Below are 16,840 nucleotides of genomic sequence, written 5' to 3'. Positions count from 1 at the left end.
GGGATAAACAGAAAACCTGGGATCAGATCCTGGGGTATAGAATCTGTCTGGGGCCCCTTCCACACAGCTGTATAAAATCCATATTGAACCAGGTTATATAACAGTGTGGACTCAGATAACCCAGTTCAAAGCAGATATTGTGGATTACCTGTCTTGTTATTCTGGGTTATACGGCTATGTGGAAGGGCCTCTAATGTTTTGCTACTATTCCATTTGTTCCAGACTTTTGTGAAAGTACAAAGCTTTAGTGCCTCACCAGTCTTATTGTAACCAGACTTGTACAATGTCTCCTGACCCCAAAGGATCTGGTTTGGAAGTCTGATCTACAATATGTAAGGGAAGGAAAAGGAATAATACCATTGCAGCAGTAACAGTAGTGGGGAAAATGGAAGTGGGCAGACATGCCCTTCATTATTAGTGGGGAGGGGGAGTTTATTATTTCACAAAGGAAACACACATTTAAGGACTTGACTCCCCAAAAGACATTGGATTGGGTTGTAAACTAGAAAGGCTCTTATCTCCTTCTCATTTTGGATACATCTACTGTGTAGAGTTAAGGCAGACTGACATAGCTCAATGCTTTGGAATTCTTGTAGTTTGAAGAAGCACCAGCACTCTTTGGCAGAGAAGGCTTAAGGCAGTGGTTCTCAACCTGTGGGTCCCCAGGTATTTTGGCCTACAACTCCCAGAAATCCCAGTTTACCAGCTGTTAGGATTTCTAGGAGTTGAAGGCCAAAACATCTGGGAACCCACAAGTTGAGAACCACTGGCTTAAGGCTTTGTAAAACTACAATTCTCATGATTCCATAGCTGTGAGCCATGACAATTTAAGTTATGTCAAACTGCATTAATTCTACCCAATACAACTTTCCTAATCTTTCATGTTGGTTAAATATACATCATTTCACAACATAGCATTTCAATTTTACGTAGGTAAGACCAACCTCTAATAAGAGATATGGGCATGTCGGGACCTTCCATACAGCCATATAACCCAGAATATCAAGACAGATAATCCACAATGTCTGCTTTGTATTGGATTATTGAGTACACATTATCATATAATCCAGTCCAGTGTGGATTTTATGCAGCTGTGTGGAAGGGGCCACACATAAATTGTAATAACGGAATTTAAAAATCAGCTAAAAACCTGGCTTTTTAGCTGCACTTTTGAATAAATCAGTCCCCAATACCAAAAGTTAGATTAATACTCCTTCCTTCGCACAGGTCCCTCTTTCCATAATAATTTGGACAGTCTACCACTCCATCGGTGTCGAAACATTTTTACTTTGTCCTTGACCCCAAAGCACTTGGAGTGGCCCCTCCATGCTATCCCCTCCACCAACCTGGTTGATCCATTATTCTATTTTATTTTAATTTGATTTTAATTGTTAATTGAGTTTTGATGGTCTAGTGCATTGTTTGCTTAAGGTAACTGTTTGTATAACTGTCGATTTTACTGTATTTTATCATAACATGTTTTAACTGTTTTACCTGTTTGTATTTTCGGGCTTTTGTCCCGTGTTAGCCGCCCCGAGTCCCAGACGGGAGATGGTGACAGGATAGAAAAATAAAGTTACTTACTTACTTACTTACTTTATGGTGAAATATATCGCATGAAAACCTTTCATTGATATATTTTTCAATATATAATTTCTTGCTTATTTCACATAGACTCAGAAGTTTCCTGTTACATTTGCGTGTCATACTGGTACCTACACACTACAACTAACACACTAACATGTCACGACACATAGTCTGGAAATCCCTGGTGTAGATACACCCATAGAATGTTTGAAAGAAAACACATGGAAGAGACAGGAAAGAGAGTGGACAAAATGATAAATAGGTGGACAGTTCCATAGAATAGAATAGAATAGAATAGTAGTATAGACTACTCCACAGAATAGGGCAGACAGGTCTGCCAGTGTTTGAGAAAGTTACTTTTCCAGACTACTGTCCCCAGCTGGCATGGAAATTATTTTGTGTTCTGAGAGTCCAACAAAGAGCTTTCTCAAGCTGTAGCTTTTTGGCATACACCCAACTAAAAGGATAGGGTTTCCTACTTCTCCCGTGGTGCACAAATTATAAAATAAAGGGGGACCCCCTCCCCATTCCCCATTTCCTCAGCCTTCCAATTGTAGATAGTTTACAGATGTGCCTCCGCCAGCATCGACCTTCTAGCCCTGAACCGGGGAGATCAAACAGCCTTTGGCTGGAGACACATCAATGACCCGTAAAGCAACAAGCCAAAGTAGGGGAGATCCTCCCTACTCCCTCCTCCCCCCCTGCTGCTTTTTACTCTCAGGTCACTGAAAGGATTTGATTCCCTTTTCCTTGCCCAGTATGCTTAGAAACCAAGAAAAATATTTGCACAGATGTGCTGCCAAAACCTCCCAAATCATGACTCTCATTTTTAAATAGTGCATTTCCCCCATCACCTGCACATGTCTGGTGGTGGTTTTTCTGCATAATGGCCTCAATCCTACACAACAAAGTCATAAAGCTTGTGCTTAATAATGAGGCCTGGTTCTTCAGACACTCTGGAAATCCATCTCCAAGATAGCCTTTAAATGTATCTCCGCATCACCCTTTAGGATACTGCTTGCAAACATGGATCTTAACATCTCTTTTGCTTAAAAAATCCCAATCATTACAGTGTGGCTTTGGCCCAATATTGTGTATGTGTGATTATTTTGTGTTGCTGGTTTTATTTAGGGCAAAGGATACATAAAGGTAAAGGTTTTCCCCTGACATTAAGTCTAGTCATGTCCGAGGGTTGGTGCTCATCTCCATTTCTAAGTCGAAGAGCCAGCGTTGTCCGTAGACACCTCCAAGGTCATGTGGCCGGCATGACTACATGGAGTGTCGTTATCTTCCACTGGAGCAGTACCTATTGATCTACTCACATTTGCATGATTTTGAACTACTAGGGGCCAGGCTGTGGTGCAGGCTGTTGAGCAACCAGCTGCAGCCAGCTGCAACAAATCACTCTGACCAAGAGGTCATGAGTTCGAGGCCAGCACAGAGCCCCGCGTTTGTCTTGTCTTTGTTCTATGTTAAGGCATTGAATGTTTGCCTTATATGTGTAATGTGATCCGCCCTGAGTCCCCTTCGGGGTGAGAAAGGCGGCATATAAATAAATAAATAGGTTAGCAGACGCTGGAGCTAACAGTGGGAGCTCACCCCCGCTCCCCAAATTCGAACAACCAACCTTTTGGTCAGCAAGTTCAGCAGCTCAGCAGTTTAATCTGCTGCGCCATCAGGGGCTCCCAGGACAAGGGATATTTGGTTTCATTTAACAACCCCAGTATACATACATCTTCTCATTAAACAGAGGCTGGATGGCCATCTGTCAGGGTACTTTGTGCTTTTCCTGCATGGCAGGGGGTTGAATTAGATGGCTCATGTGGTCTCTTCCAACTCAATTATTCTATTAAGTTAGTGTGGCTGGGGTCCTATACCTGGAATTACGTGGCATGAAACCCTATAGAACTCAATTGAGAAATCTCCTGATTGTGCCCTTTTAAGACTTCCTGTCTTGCTTAGGTCTTTTTTTTTTTTTGAAAATGTTATAAAGTAAATATTAAAAAGATAAATCATTTAGAAGAAACAGATAAGGAGCTGAAAAAATAAGGCTAACGTGCATAAACTGAAACAAAGAAAGATTTATTTTTCCCTAAAACAGAGTGTTCAAACTTTACTGTAGCTCTGCCACTTTCCTTAGCAGTTTATTGTACAGTTGTTGCTTAAAACTGAAGGAAAAATCTTCTCCACGTGCTCAAACATGCACTCTTCATGGAGTGATAAGAGTATTGGCCTGTCGAACCCTGTTTAATCACAGACATCCAGTGGATGACCTTGGGCAAGACACTCTCTTGTGCTTGGAGAGACTCAACGGCAAAATAAATTTTGCTAAGAAAATGCCATGGACATGCTTGAAGGCGCATAACAACAAGGCACAACATTGGAATGTGAAGGATGGACATTGTCTCAATTTTCAAAACACCACTTTGCAGCTTCCCATCCTAAATATAGTTTCTCGCTATTGATTTTGATAAGACCATTGCTATTTATTTCCTATTATTTACCTATTACTTTTTTGAGAGAGGAATCTTAGGATGGTTAACAACGCAATGGCAATTTGAAAATGTTTTGTTGAAGACCCCTTATATTACAAGCTCCAGGAATGCATAGAGAGGGAGAGAGCTCAAAAAAGACTAGGCCCTCAAAAGATACTTTGATTAAGCAAGAGTGACAACCTTTGGTTGCCCCAAAAGTGTTGGACTACAACTCCCATAATCTTTTGTCATTTGTCATGTTGACTGCAGCTTCAGAGAGTTGAAGTTCCCACAAAAAAAGGAGGAAACCCAAAGGTTCCTAGCACACATTCCTCTCTGACAAAAGAAGCAAGAACAAGGTTCTGAAGGAGGAGAAAAACACAAAGTACTCTATGCCTCCATAGATGTTAAGGGAGGATTAAGATCTGTTCCTCTGCACCACATTGGACAGATCAGATCATAAAGTTTTTATAAACTTTGCATATTTACAAGTATAAAAATACAAAATGCAGGGACAAATATAATACCACCAGCTAAAGCAATCATTACCATGAAGACAGTGACAAAATAACTGAAAAATTATAAAATTGTTTAATGCGTAAAATTAATACAGCAAGGAAAAGGGGACATATATCACACTTAGGGTACCTCAAGTCCTTCTCCCTGTTCTGGGATCCACGAGAGTAATGAAATGGCGCTAAGTTTCCTTTTATACCAAACACTTTAAAGCTTGTTTTGGTTTTAAAACATTGTTTGAAATATCCAGGGAGGTCTCTCAACTTTCACCCAGTTTGCAGATATGTCCTGTCCCCTGATTCTAAAAGACTTCCCATTATAACTCTCATTTAAAACCAGTTGGGGTTTATTGCCATGAAATGTTAAACTAGAAACAGGATCAGACGCTGAACACAACATTAACAGCTTGTGCTCAAGGACAAAGAAAACTAGTGTAATAATCAGTGCAGTGAAACACAAGACCATACAAAAAGGTAGAACAAAAGACCTTTTCCACAAGATCCAAGAGCCCAAAGGGAAATTTAAACCAAGAGTGAGGATACTATATGACTAGCAAGAGCACACACTCCTCGAAAAAGACATAAAAACACAATCAAACAATACGTTGAAGAGCTATATAAAAGAAATGAAAAAATGACAAATTCATTCAAAGAAGAATCACTTGAAAATGAACTCAGTTTTAGAAAGTGAAGTAGAAAGCTATGTTCAGAGCACCTGGGAGAGATAAATAATCAAGAACAGATGGAATACCAACAATAGCCTCAAGCAACAAATAAAATATGTCAACTAATGACTTGTAATGACTACTGTACAAAGTACAAAGGCAGGTTTAGAGTGTACTGTTAAGAAAAGTAATGATCACGGGTTATTTACATAACTATACAGCAGAAGATGAAGACACTGAGATAGTGACATATTTTTTACAACTTGTCATAGTAATTAAAATGCAGCCTGTGGTCAAGAAATCAGAAGACTTGGGAAAGTATGAAGAAACTAGACAAAATCCTCATATGGAAAGATACATCATTAAAGATCAAATTCAGGATTGACTCTATTGTTATATTTCCTCTTTCTATGCATTGCTGTGAAAGTTGGACAGGGAAGGAAGCTGATGTGAAGAAAATTAACTCATTTGAAATGTGGTGCTGGAGAAGAGCTCTTTGGGTATCCAAGACAGCCAAAAAAGACCAATAAATCATAGAGCAAATCAAGCCAGAACTTTCCTAGAAGCCAAGATGATTAAAGTAAGATTTTGAACATATCATGAGAACAGTGGTTCTTAGAAAAGTAGAAGGCAGTAGGGAAAATGAGAAAGAGATCATTCTAGCTGGATGGACTACTAAGGAAGCAATGGCCCTGAGTTTGCAAGACCTACTGATGACAAGGTGACTTGGAGGCCTCTTATTCAGAGAGTCACTGTAAGTCCAAGTTGACTTCCCAAGTTAGGAAGGAAGAATAGAAGGAACTTAATCAGGATCAAGCAATCAAAGTAGTGAGATTTCTTTCCTCCTCCTGATAACACTATATAACAAAATTGGGGGGGGGGGGGGGGGGGGAAATGTTCCTAATTTGAAAGTGTCACTTCCTGTTTAATTGTGAATTGGTTGAGACTCTATGAAGCATTCATTGAAAAACTATGGGAAAATGTGCTGCAGGATGTCCTGCAAAAACAATGTTTTTGCAGCTTAATAAACTTTTTCTATTATTTTATGATATAACCAATTAGGAAACAACATTTATAACCCAGGAACAAAAATCATGCCAGGTAATCTGGGATAAACAGAAAATGTGGGATCAGATCCTGGGATATAGGGCCTGTTTGGGCCTCCTTCCAGATGGCTGTATAAAATCCACATTGAACTGGATTATATGGCAGTGTGGACTCAGATAACTCAGTTCAAAGCAGATATTGTGGATTATCTGTCTTGATATTCTGGGTTATATAGCTGTGTGAAAGGGCCCTTAATGTAATGACTCCACACTCACATAACACACATAGAAATATCTTTTACATGAAAGTAAATCTTAATGAGTTCAAGAGAGCTTTTGATTAGACCTCTAGGGTAAAGCATTAGCAATTCAATAAATGCAGCTTTTCTTCTTCTCAGGCTGAGGGCCCTTCCATACAGCCCTATATCTCAGAATATCAAGGCAGAAAATCCCACAATATCTGCTTTGAACTGGGTTATCTGAGTCCACACTCAGATAATGTGGAATTTTCTGCCTCTATTCTGGGATATAGGGCTGTATGGAAGGGCCCTGAGTCCACACTGCCATATATTCCAGTTCAAAGCAGATAATGTGGGATTTTATTCAGTTGTTTCAAAGCAGATAATGTGGATCACCCATTGCTTTGACTTATACCCTGCCTTTCTTTCCCAAGGAAGGATCACAAAGACCTCAACATTACAGAAGCATTGCAACCTCCCCACCTTCAAGCATCAATACTTTAAAGCAATCCAAAATCATTTCAAACCAGTGGCAAGAACAATGGAAAAGGCAGCCCTTAAAGACCTTCCCATATGGACACCTATTCAAATGAAAGCCAGATTGGGAACTGAGTCTTGTTGCTGTTGTTTGTGTGCCTTTCAAGTCATCTCCGACTTACAAAAAATGTGGTTTTTCTGGGGCAGAAGTGAACCCAAAGGGACTCCTTTCCAGGAATTACCAATCCTAAAGCGATCAAGCAGGAAGAAATGGGAAGGCTTTGGCTGTCACTGAACCCTCCTAGGAAAAATAAAAGGAAGTCGGCAGTCTATACGCTTCTGATTTTGAAAGGCAATGCTAAGTAACTGTAGGGTTTAGAAGAGTGTGTGTGTGTGTGTGTGTGTGTGTATATATATATATATAAGGATGTAATGTTGGATTGGAAAAGGACTTGGTCCTCCCGCTAAATGGTTTCCGACTTTGAGGGATCCCATATGGCTTGAGAATGTGCCCATGAAATGAAGCTATCAGAGGCTTTTCTTGGCCAGATTTGTTCAGAAGAGGTTTGTTCTTGCCTTCCTCTGAGACTGAGAGAATGGGCCCTTCCACGCAGCCCTATATCCCAGAATATCAAGGCAGAAAATCCCACATTATCTGCTTTGAACTGGAATATATGGCAGTATGGACTCAGATAACCCAGTTCAAAGCAGATATTGTGGGATTTTCTGCCTTGATATTTTGGGATATAGGGAGTGTGGAAGAGCCCCAAGTGACTTAAGTCACCCAGTGGGTTTTTATGGCCCGAGCAGGATTTTAACCTGGATCTCTTAAACCCCTATCCCAGTTTTTTTTATCTCTAAAAGCCAAACCAGAAAGGCTGCCCCTTCTGCTTTCATTTCTTTCCCCAATCCTCTTTTTTAGGTATTCTTAAGTCTCTCTCTAATTCTAATGGATACATACATAGTAATAATTATTATCATTATTATCATTATTATTATGCTCCGGCTAAATAATAATAATAATAATAATAATAATAATAATAATAATAATAATGTGCTAAGTTATATTATTATTATTATTATTATTATTTGATCATTCACTGGCCAACACACATTTTGGCACCCGAAATGTTAACCTTGTTTCTAGGTATCTCTAACCTGCCGATTCCAAAAAAATGCCACCACTTTCCCCCTATCAGCTCTAGTTTTTGAGGTACAGAACATATCGCCTATAGAAAATCACAACCATATCTGCGAAACTAGAGCTCAGGCAGTCTATCCAAATGTAATTTCCTGAATCAGCACCACAAAGAAGCCCAGGAACAGGCATAAAATCCAAGACACCAAAACAAAATTCCATCATTTCTATCTGGGGAATGGTAGAAGATGCAGCCCAACAAGGCACAATGCTATGAGAACTATGAGAACAGCTTTGTGGGAGACTTCTCATACCTATCCTTTTCCCCATATCTATAGTATAGATTATAGAGGTCCAACAAACTTTCTGATAAACTATAGGGCTGCGACAAATCGCAATCCCATCCACGCAGAATGATTTGGTTCCAAAAGAGATCAACCTCAATGGTTTGGAGACCCGGCAAACCATGAAAAACCCCTGGATCGCTTTGGGAAAGTCACACTCTCTCAGCCTCCAGGCAAAAGCAACCCACCCCTGGGTAGATCTTGCCAAGAAAATCGGAAACTGCTCCAAGGCGCACAACAAACAACAACACGAGGGAGGCGCGCCCTTATTTTCCCCCAACTTCTGACCAAATCGACCCTTTTCGTTTCTTGCCCCGCTACCTGCTGAAGGGAATTTATTATCCAACGCAATCCCAGGCAATACAGACCTGGAAGCAAGTCCTTTCGAAAGTAAAGGGAGTTGCTTTCAAGAATATAAATCACAGACTGTGGAGTCGGGCAAACAAAGAGGTTTTGGAGAACCACAACAAAGCGCGTCTTTTGCAAGCTGAAAAGAGGCAAGTGGGTGGCTAGTCGAAACCAGAGACCTCTCCTTGTCCCTTAAGGGGGGATTAAGCCTCAATTATAGTTAATTTCAGGCTCACAGAAATACTGGATCTCCCTTTGTTTTTAAGGTTCTCTGGGAAATGCGTCCTCGTCCCACCCAATGTTCTAGAAGAGGATCTGGAAAGGCTTACTGTGATCTCCTGTCTCTAAATCGAGAGTGAGAAACGCAGGACTCATTTTCAGGTTTCTTCAAGCCCCAAGGGTCCTTCCACACCACACCATTACAGCGCTGTCATCCCACTTTGTCAGAGATTTGTCCTTGGTGAAGCACTGCAACGCTTTGCCTGAGCCACCCAAAGTCCCTTCCCCTAAACCGTACCTTCCAGAATTCCATATTATGGAACCATGAGAGTTAAAAAGTGGAATCATTGCGCTGTAATTGAGTGATGTGAGTTATTTTTATTATTATTATTAGCGACATTTATATCCCGCCTTTCTCACCCATAAGGGAACTCAGGGTGGTTTACAAGTTATATGTGCATACAATATATTATATTATTGACACTGCACAATATAAGCATTATATATTACTATATTGTACTATACCACTATATTGCAATATTATTAGTAATATTACATGTACTATAAATATACAATTATAATAGTGTATTATTATTATATTGTATTACATTATAATATTATCAATATTATAGGTATATACAATATATTATATTATTGGTATAGCATAATATGTGTATTATATATTGTTATATTGACAAAGGAGACACAGGAGTTGTTACTTTCCTTGCATTTTAGAATACGGACAATGGCTGTTCCTCTGATAAAACTACTGAGGCCACTTCCACACATCTGAATAAAATCCCACATTATCTGCTTTGAACTGGAATCTATGACAGTGTGGACTTAGGTAACTCAGTTCAAAGCAGATATTGTGGGATTTTCTGCTTTGATAATCTGGGGGCCCTTCCACACAGCTCTATATCCCAGAATATCAAGGCAGATAATACACAATATCTGCTTAGAACTGGGTTATCTGAGTCCACACTGCCATATAATCCAGTTCAATGTGAATTTTATACACAGTCATATAACTCAGAATATCAAGACAGAAAATTCCATAATATCTGCTTTGAACTGGGTTATCTCAGTCCACACTCAGATAATGTGGGATTTTCTGCCTTAATATTCTGGGATATAGGGCTGTGTGGAAGGATCCTGACTCCACACTGCCATATATTCCAGTTCAAAGAAGATAACATGGGGTTGTATTCAGCTGTATGGAAAGGGCCTGAGAAAGCAGCAATATTTTCTTCCTTCCACATTAGAGCCTAAGGCCCCACCTACACTGCCATATAAAACCCAATTATCTGCTTTGAACTGGATTATATGGCAGTGTGAGCTCATATAATCTAGTTCACAGCAGATACTGTCCTTTTTCTCTGTGGCCCCTTCTACACTGCCATATAACCCAGCATATCAAGGCAGAAAATCCACAATATCTGCTTTGAACTGGGTTATCTGAGTCGACACCACCATATAACCCAGTACAAAGCAGATAATGTAGGATTTTATACAGTTGTGGGGGAAAGGATCTTTGTGTTTCCTTCTACACTGTCATATAACCCAGATTATCCAAGCAAATAATCAACATTATCTGCCTTGAACTGGATTATATGAGGCTGGATCTACACTGCCATATAAAATGCAATTGTCTGCTTTGAACTGGATTATATGGCAGTGTAGACTCATAAAATTCAGTTCAAATCAGATATGGCAATGTAAAAGGGGCCTGAGAGGGAACCCTGTAGTCTAGAGCCTAGAAAAAGTGCCCCCCTTCCCAATTCTTGCCAGTGCAGATTATCTACTTTAATTATAATTAAATTATCATTATAATTAAATTATAATTAAATAGTTGTATAGCCCAAACAAAAAATTCTGAAGTGTCTTCATTTTTAGGTATGTTCTTGGGTTTATTTGGGGTGCTGATTCAGAAAATTGCACTGAATGGACTGCATTCATTCTAGGCCCCTTCTACACTGCCATATAATCCCAATTGTCAGAGCAGATAGTTCACAGTATCTAAGTTGAACTGTATCATATGAGTCTACAATGCCACATAATCCAGTTCAAAGCAAATAATCTGGACTTTATATGGAAAACTAGAAGGGGCCCTAGGGCCCTTCCACACAACCATATCACAGAGACTATCAAGGCAGAAAATCCCACAATATTGGCTTTGAACATGATTATCTGAGTCCACAGCTGTTTTATATTCCAGTTCAAAGCCGATAATGTGGGATTGTATTCAGCTGTGTAGAAGGGGTCCTGGTTTCTTAGGCTTGATCTACACTGCCCTATGTCCCAGGATCTGATCCCAGATTTCCTGCTTTGAAATGGATTATATGAGTCTCCACTGCCATATAATATGGGATAAGAAGATAATCTGGGATCAGATTCTGGGATATAGGACTGTGTAAAAGAGGCATTCTGCTGGATCTGCACAGCCATATCATTCAGATTATTGAAGCACATAATCCACATGATCTGCATTGCACTGCATTATATGAGTCCAAACTGCCATATATCTAGTTCAGATAATCTGGATGTTATCTGGCAGTGTAGGAGAGACCTCGGGCCCCTTCCAAACAGCTGTATAAAATCCACATGGAACTGGATTATCTGGCAGTGGACTCAGATATTCCAGTTCAAAGTAGATATTGTGGATTATCTGCCTTGATATTCTGGGTTATACGGCTGTGTGGAAGGGACCTCAGATAGGGTTGTCCTTGTTTTCTATGGGTGACAAATATTAGATGGTATATGTTCTACATCCCAACAACTAGAGCTGATAGGGGGAAACTGAGGGTTTCCCCCTATCAAAACTAACATTTGAGATACAAAGGGCCCTTTCACACAGCCATATAACCCAGAATATCAAGACAATCCCACAATATCTGCTTTGAACTGGGTTATCTGAAGCCCCTTCCACACATCTTCTTTGAACTGGAATATATGGCAGTGTGGACTGAGATATTCCAGTTCAAAGCAAATATTGTGGGTTATTCTGCCTTGATATTCTGAGTCATATCAGCTGTGTGGAAGAACCCCGAGTCTACACTGCCATATATTCCAGTTCAAAGCAGAAAATGTGGAATTTTATTCAGCTGTGTGGAAGGGGCCCCGTGTTGGCCAAGGTCAGAGATAGGGCAGCACTTCTTGCCTTTCTGCAATTGTACAGATATTGAGAATATATTCCAGGGACTGCTGTTTTTTCTAATGGAGAATAATTTATGGGGAAAAATAGAATATTACAAGGAAGACAAGAGGAGCCACAGTTTGGTTTAGAGTTGGGCCCCTTCTACACTACCATATAATCCAGATTATCAAAGCAGATAATCCACATTATCTGCTCTGAACTGGATTACATGCGTCTACACTGCCATATAATCCAGTTCAATACAGATAATCTGGATTTTACATAGCAGTGTAGAAGGGGCCAGAGTTGGTTGGATAAACTACTATCACAGTTTAAACCAGTGGTTCTCAACCTGGGGTCCCCAGATGTTTTGGCCTACAACTCCCATAAATCCCAGACAATTTACCAGTTGTTAAGATCTCTGGGAGATGAAAGCTAAAAACATCTGGGGACCCCAGGTTGAGAACCACTGGTTTAAATGGAGCGGGATAGCAATAGCTCACCCACTCCCATCAGTTAACCCAGTTCAAGGCAGATATTGTGGGATTTTCTGCCTTGATGTTCTGGGTTATATGACTGTGTGGAAGGGCCCTGGGTCCACACTGGTATATATTCCAGTTCAAAGCAGATAATGTGTGGAAGAGCCCAAAGTCATTAAAGCATTGTTGGGAGTGGGTGGTCTATTTCTATCCCTCTCCATTTAAACTTGTGGTTCTCAACCTGTAGGTCCCTAGATATTTTGGTTTTCAACTCCAAGAAATCCCAATAGCTAGTAAACTGACTGGGATTTCTGGGAGTTGTAGGCCAAAACACCTGAGAACCCACAGGTTGAGAAGGGGCCAGTTTAAATGGAGAGGGATAGAAATAGCCACCCACTCCCACCAGAGTTTCAATGACTTTTTTTCACTTTTCATGAGAGAATGAACAGCAGATAGGATGTAAATAAATAACCACACAGGGTCCTTAAAACAAACCAGGATAAGACAAAAGCCAAGGAAGGGAAGAAGGAGAGGGTGATCAAAACCAGGAGGAGGAGGAGGGGGGAAAAGGTGTAAGCAAGCTGGCTTTCCCATTATTACATCTGTTCTTGCATTCACAGCTTCGCTTCCTTTCATGACAGGCTACCCTAAATATTTCCAGGCTCTTTCCAAGCCCCTTTCCCACAAGATCCTTCAAAGCTTTTACACAAAAGCCCCTTCTCCACAAAATCCCTCAGACCCGACACACTAAATACTGCAGATTTGGAGACCATAAAAGAAAATGGGTTCCCTGGAACTACAAAGACAAGTATCCACTGTTATTGTGATTCAGAATTTTTTTGGAATGTCATTAAACCTATATTTAGTTCAATTCATCAGTATGAATACAAATACAAAAAAGCATTGCTATACAGTAAAACAAAGGGCTGTTACATTCACAGTAAAAAGAATATTTTTCTCTTCAAAGATGAATTGACTTCTCTTCTCATACAAGATACATAACAAAGATAATGTAAAATTATACTCACAGAATTATACTATTTCATACTCTGCAGGCAGTTTGATTCCAATGCCAGTAGCAATGCTTTTTTTTGTTATTTGTATTCACATTGATGCATTGAACTAAATATAGGTTTTGTGACATTCAAAAAAAATCTGTACTACTATAACTGTGGCTACTTGTCTTTTCAGATTTGGAGACCGCCAATGTTGTCAAGTCAACCCTTTCATTTCCCAGCCTCTATGGTCATATAGAAAGTCCAATTCCCATGTGATTTGGGGAATGACAGAAGCACACACACAAGCCTTTTGCTTGCTCTAGATTTCCCCAAGATCAAATTATTAACCCTTTCCAGCCTGGGTCCCAAGAAAGAAAGAATGAAAGAAAGTACACATCATGCTTAGGATTCAACGCGAGGCAAAACAAAACAAGATATTTCTCTTCTTCCTCCCTAAAAAGACATTGTATTTTCTACACACACACCCTGCGCCATATTCTCTGGATCCCCTTCTTTTAAAAATAGGATTGCAATGCCCATAATTCCCTGTTTATTCCCCCAGAGGAAGGAAACAACCTACATCCAAGCATCACTATGGGGCCTATGCGCCCTGGGAAGAATTACGCACGCGTTTTTACGCACCAAAACATCTTGGCAATTGGATCGCTTTAGAACCGCACAAACCCGAACCATAATCCTCTTTCCTTTCAGAGCCTTTCAGAGCCAAGCAGAGCACATGCTGGCTGTCAAAAAAACAAACCCAAAACCATCTGGATGATCCAGATCGCTTTACTTCCAATGCGCCCCCCCCCCCTCGTTTCTTTCCAAACAGTCAACCTTTGCGCACAAAGCGTTCCCAAAAAAAAGGAGAGAGAGTTGCAACACAAAGAGAAGGAGAGATAGTAAAGGAGGCAAAAATGCACAAGCAGACACACAGATCCCAGTCTCCCCAGTCACAAAATATATGTAAAGGTTAAGGGAGGGGGGAAATTTGGAAGGTAAGCAAGGTTTTAGGATCTCCAATCTTTGGAGAGGTGCCGGGGAGTGGCGACACCTCTCCAAAAAGAAGCGAGATTTGGAGGCAGGGTGAGAGAGAGAAGGGGGGGAAAGGGAAAAAGAAAAGAGAGAGAAAGGATCGGCCATCTTGAAAGCAATATACACAGCGAGGCTGGAGGGGGGAAGGGAAGGGAAGAAAAAGGAGAAGGAGGGAAGGCGCGACAAAGGAAGGAGCCGAGCAAGGCGGGAGGCGCTTTCCAAGCCGAAGGAGATCTTTTGGAGAAGAAAAAGGGGGACCACAATGAAGGAGCCCTACCTGATCCCGGGTCCTTTCTAGGGGGGGCCGAAGCAGCCAAAGGGGGTTTAAAGGGATCCACACCCCCTTCTGCAAATCGGATTATAATTTTGGGGGAAATCGCTCCTCTTGAGACGCAAACGTTCCTCCTCCGGCTGCCGGACTGGAGAAAAGGAGCCCAGGGCCGGGAGACAGACAAAATGGCCCTTCCCCCCTCCTCTTTTCCCCGCCCCTTTTTGGGGGACTCACGTGATCCTGTCTCTGTCGGGTGTTTGCCAAAGAGAGAAGACCCCCCCCCCTTCTTCTTCTTCTTTTTTTTTTTTTACAATCCTAATAATCATAATACTACTAATTGGGGAGAGAGAAGGAGGTGGTGGAATATAGCATGGGGGGGAATGGGTGGTAGGGTTTTTTCCAGACCAGACACGCATCGCATGCAGACAATACCCAAACCACTCAGCCTCCTTCCCTCCATCTATCCATCAGGCAAAATAATCTGTAGCTCGACTGGGAAAGGCTGAAAAAAGGAAGCCACTTTGGTTGGGTTTGGTGGGGGCAAAAAAAGAACAAAAGGAGGCGTCTTTGGGGTCCCAAATTGGGGTCTTTTAAATGGGAAGGAAGGATGGGAAAGATACAAAGCAAAGAAGGTTTGGACCACAATCACAAAGCCCCAAAGCCGACTATTTGGCTGGATCTACACCGGCCATAGAAATGCACTGAAATCAACAAGCATGTGGACAATTTCAACAGAAAGTTGATGCATACATCTATGGCTAAGCTACATTGGCACCAAGCTGGCAAATACCTGTATATCTGTATTTTATTTTAAGTGAACCAGATGTATGTTGTATGTTGTGTTTGTATTGTCTGTGCTTGATAAGGCCAACTGGCTAATCAATAAATTGTTGTTGTCAACAGAAAGGAGGAAACCATGAAAATGGACAAAATCTGGTTGCCAGTATTTTATTAAAAAAAATCAGGACAGTAAATAAAGAACACCACTCAGAAAACAGAGCAATTGGCCCCCTTGATTAGCATTGAATCGCCTTGCAGCTTCAAAGTCTGGCTGCTTCCTGGAACACTTAGAAAACGGGAATTCCAGACAAGAAACCATCAGGGCTAGCGAACACCTCCCAACAAAGAATTTCCTCCAGACTCTGGAGCTGCAAGGTCATTCAATGCTAATCAAGGTGGCCAATTGCAACATTCACACTTGCCTCAAACAGACAAGAGTTCTTTCTCCCACCTTGGACTTTCCACAAATATATAAATCCCACTTGCCTAGTTTCCAACAGACCTCACAACCTCTGAGGATGCCTACCACAGATGTGGGGGGAACGTCAGGAGAGAATGCTTCTGGAACATGGCCATACGGTCCGGAAAACTCACAGCAATCCAATGCACTATTTATTTGGCAATTTAGGCCCCTTCCTATAAGGTAAAGGTAAAGACCTGAAGCCACAAGGAGAGGCGGGTAATACATTTTATTATTATTATCTGCCATTTAGATCAATAGATGATGATGATGATGATGATTATTATTATTATTATTATTATTATTATTATTATTATTATTATATTTCCCACCTCTCCTTGTGTCTTTACCATATAAGAAGGGCTCTAAATTGCCAAATAATGCATTTCTATGGTCAATGTAGATCCAGCCAAATAGTCGGATTTGGGGCTTTGTGGTTGTGGCAAATGGTAGATTTGCGTGGAACCATGACAAGGGATAGGATATTATTATTATTATTATTATTATTATTATTATTATTATTATTATTATTATTATTATGCTACAGCTCCCACAACTCCATAGCATTGAGCCAGGGCATTTCAAGTGCTGTCAGGCTGAATCAATTCTATAATTTTAGAATGCACTCC

The 16,840-nt window shown here is 40.7% G+C and overlaps 1 protein-coding gene across 4 annotated transcripts in view; it reads right to left on the bottom strand.

Annotated features, from left to right (window-relative positions):
* The window catches only part of pcgf2 (polycomb group ring finger 2), a 73,812-nt gene extending 58,630 nt beyond the window's left edge, over nt 1–15,182 (bottom strand). For 2 of the 4 annotated variants that reach the window (XM_008113185.3, XM_062958120.1), the window contains exon 1: nt 14,978–15,182. The gene's annotated coding sequence lies outside the window, so the exon portion shown is untranslated. The remainder of the gene's footprint in view (nt 1–14,977) is intronic. The other 2 variants (XM_062958121.1, XM_062958122.1) reach the window with 1 other exon arrangement.
* Nucleotides 15,183–16,840: the final 1,658 nt, after the last annotated feature.

The sequence above is a fragment of the Anolis carolinensis genome, chromosome 6, assembly GCF_035594765.1.
Source record: "Anolis carolinensis isolate JA03-04 chromosome 6, rAnoCar3.1.pri, whole genome shotgun sequence".
NCBI lineage: Eukaryota > Metazoa > Chordata > Lepidosauria > Squamata > Dactyloidae > Anolis > Anolis carolinensis.
The sequence above is the reverse complement of the archived record's forward strand: the minus strand, read 5'-3'. Positions and strand labels throughout refer to the sequence as shown.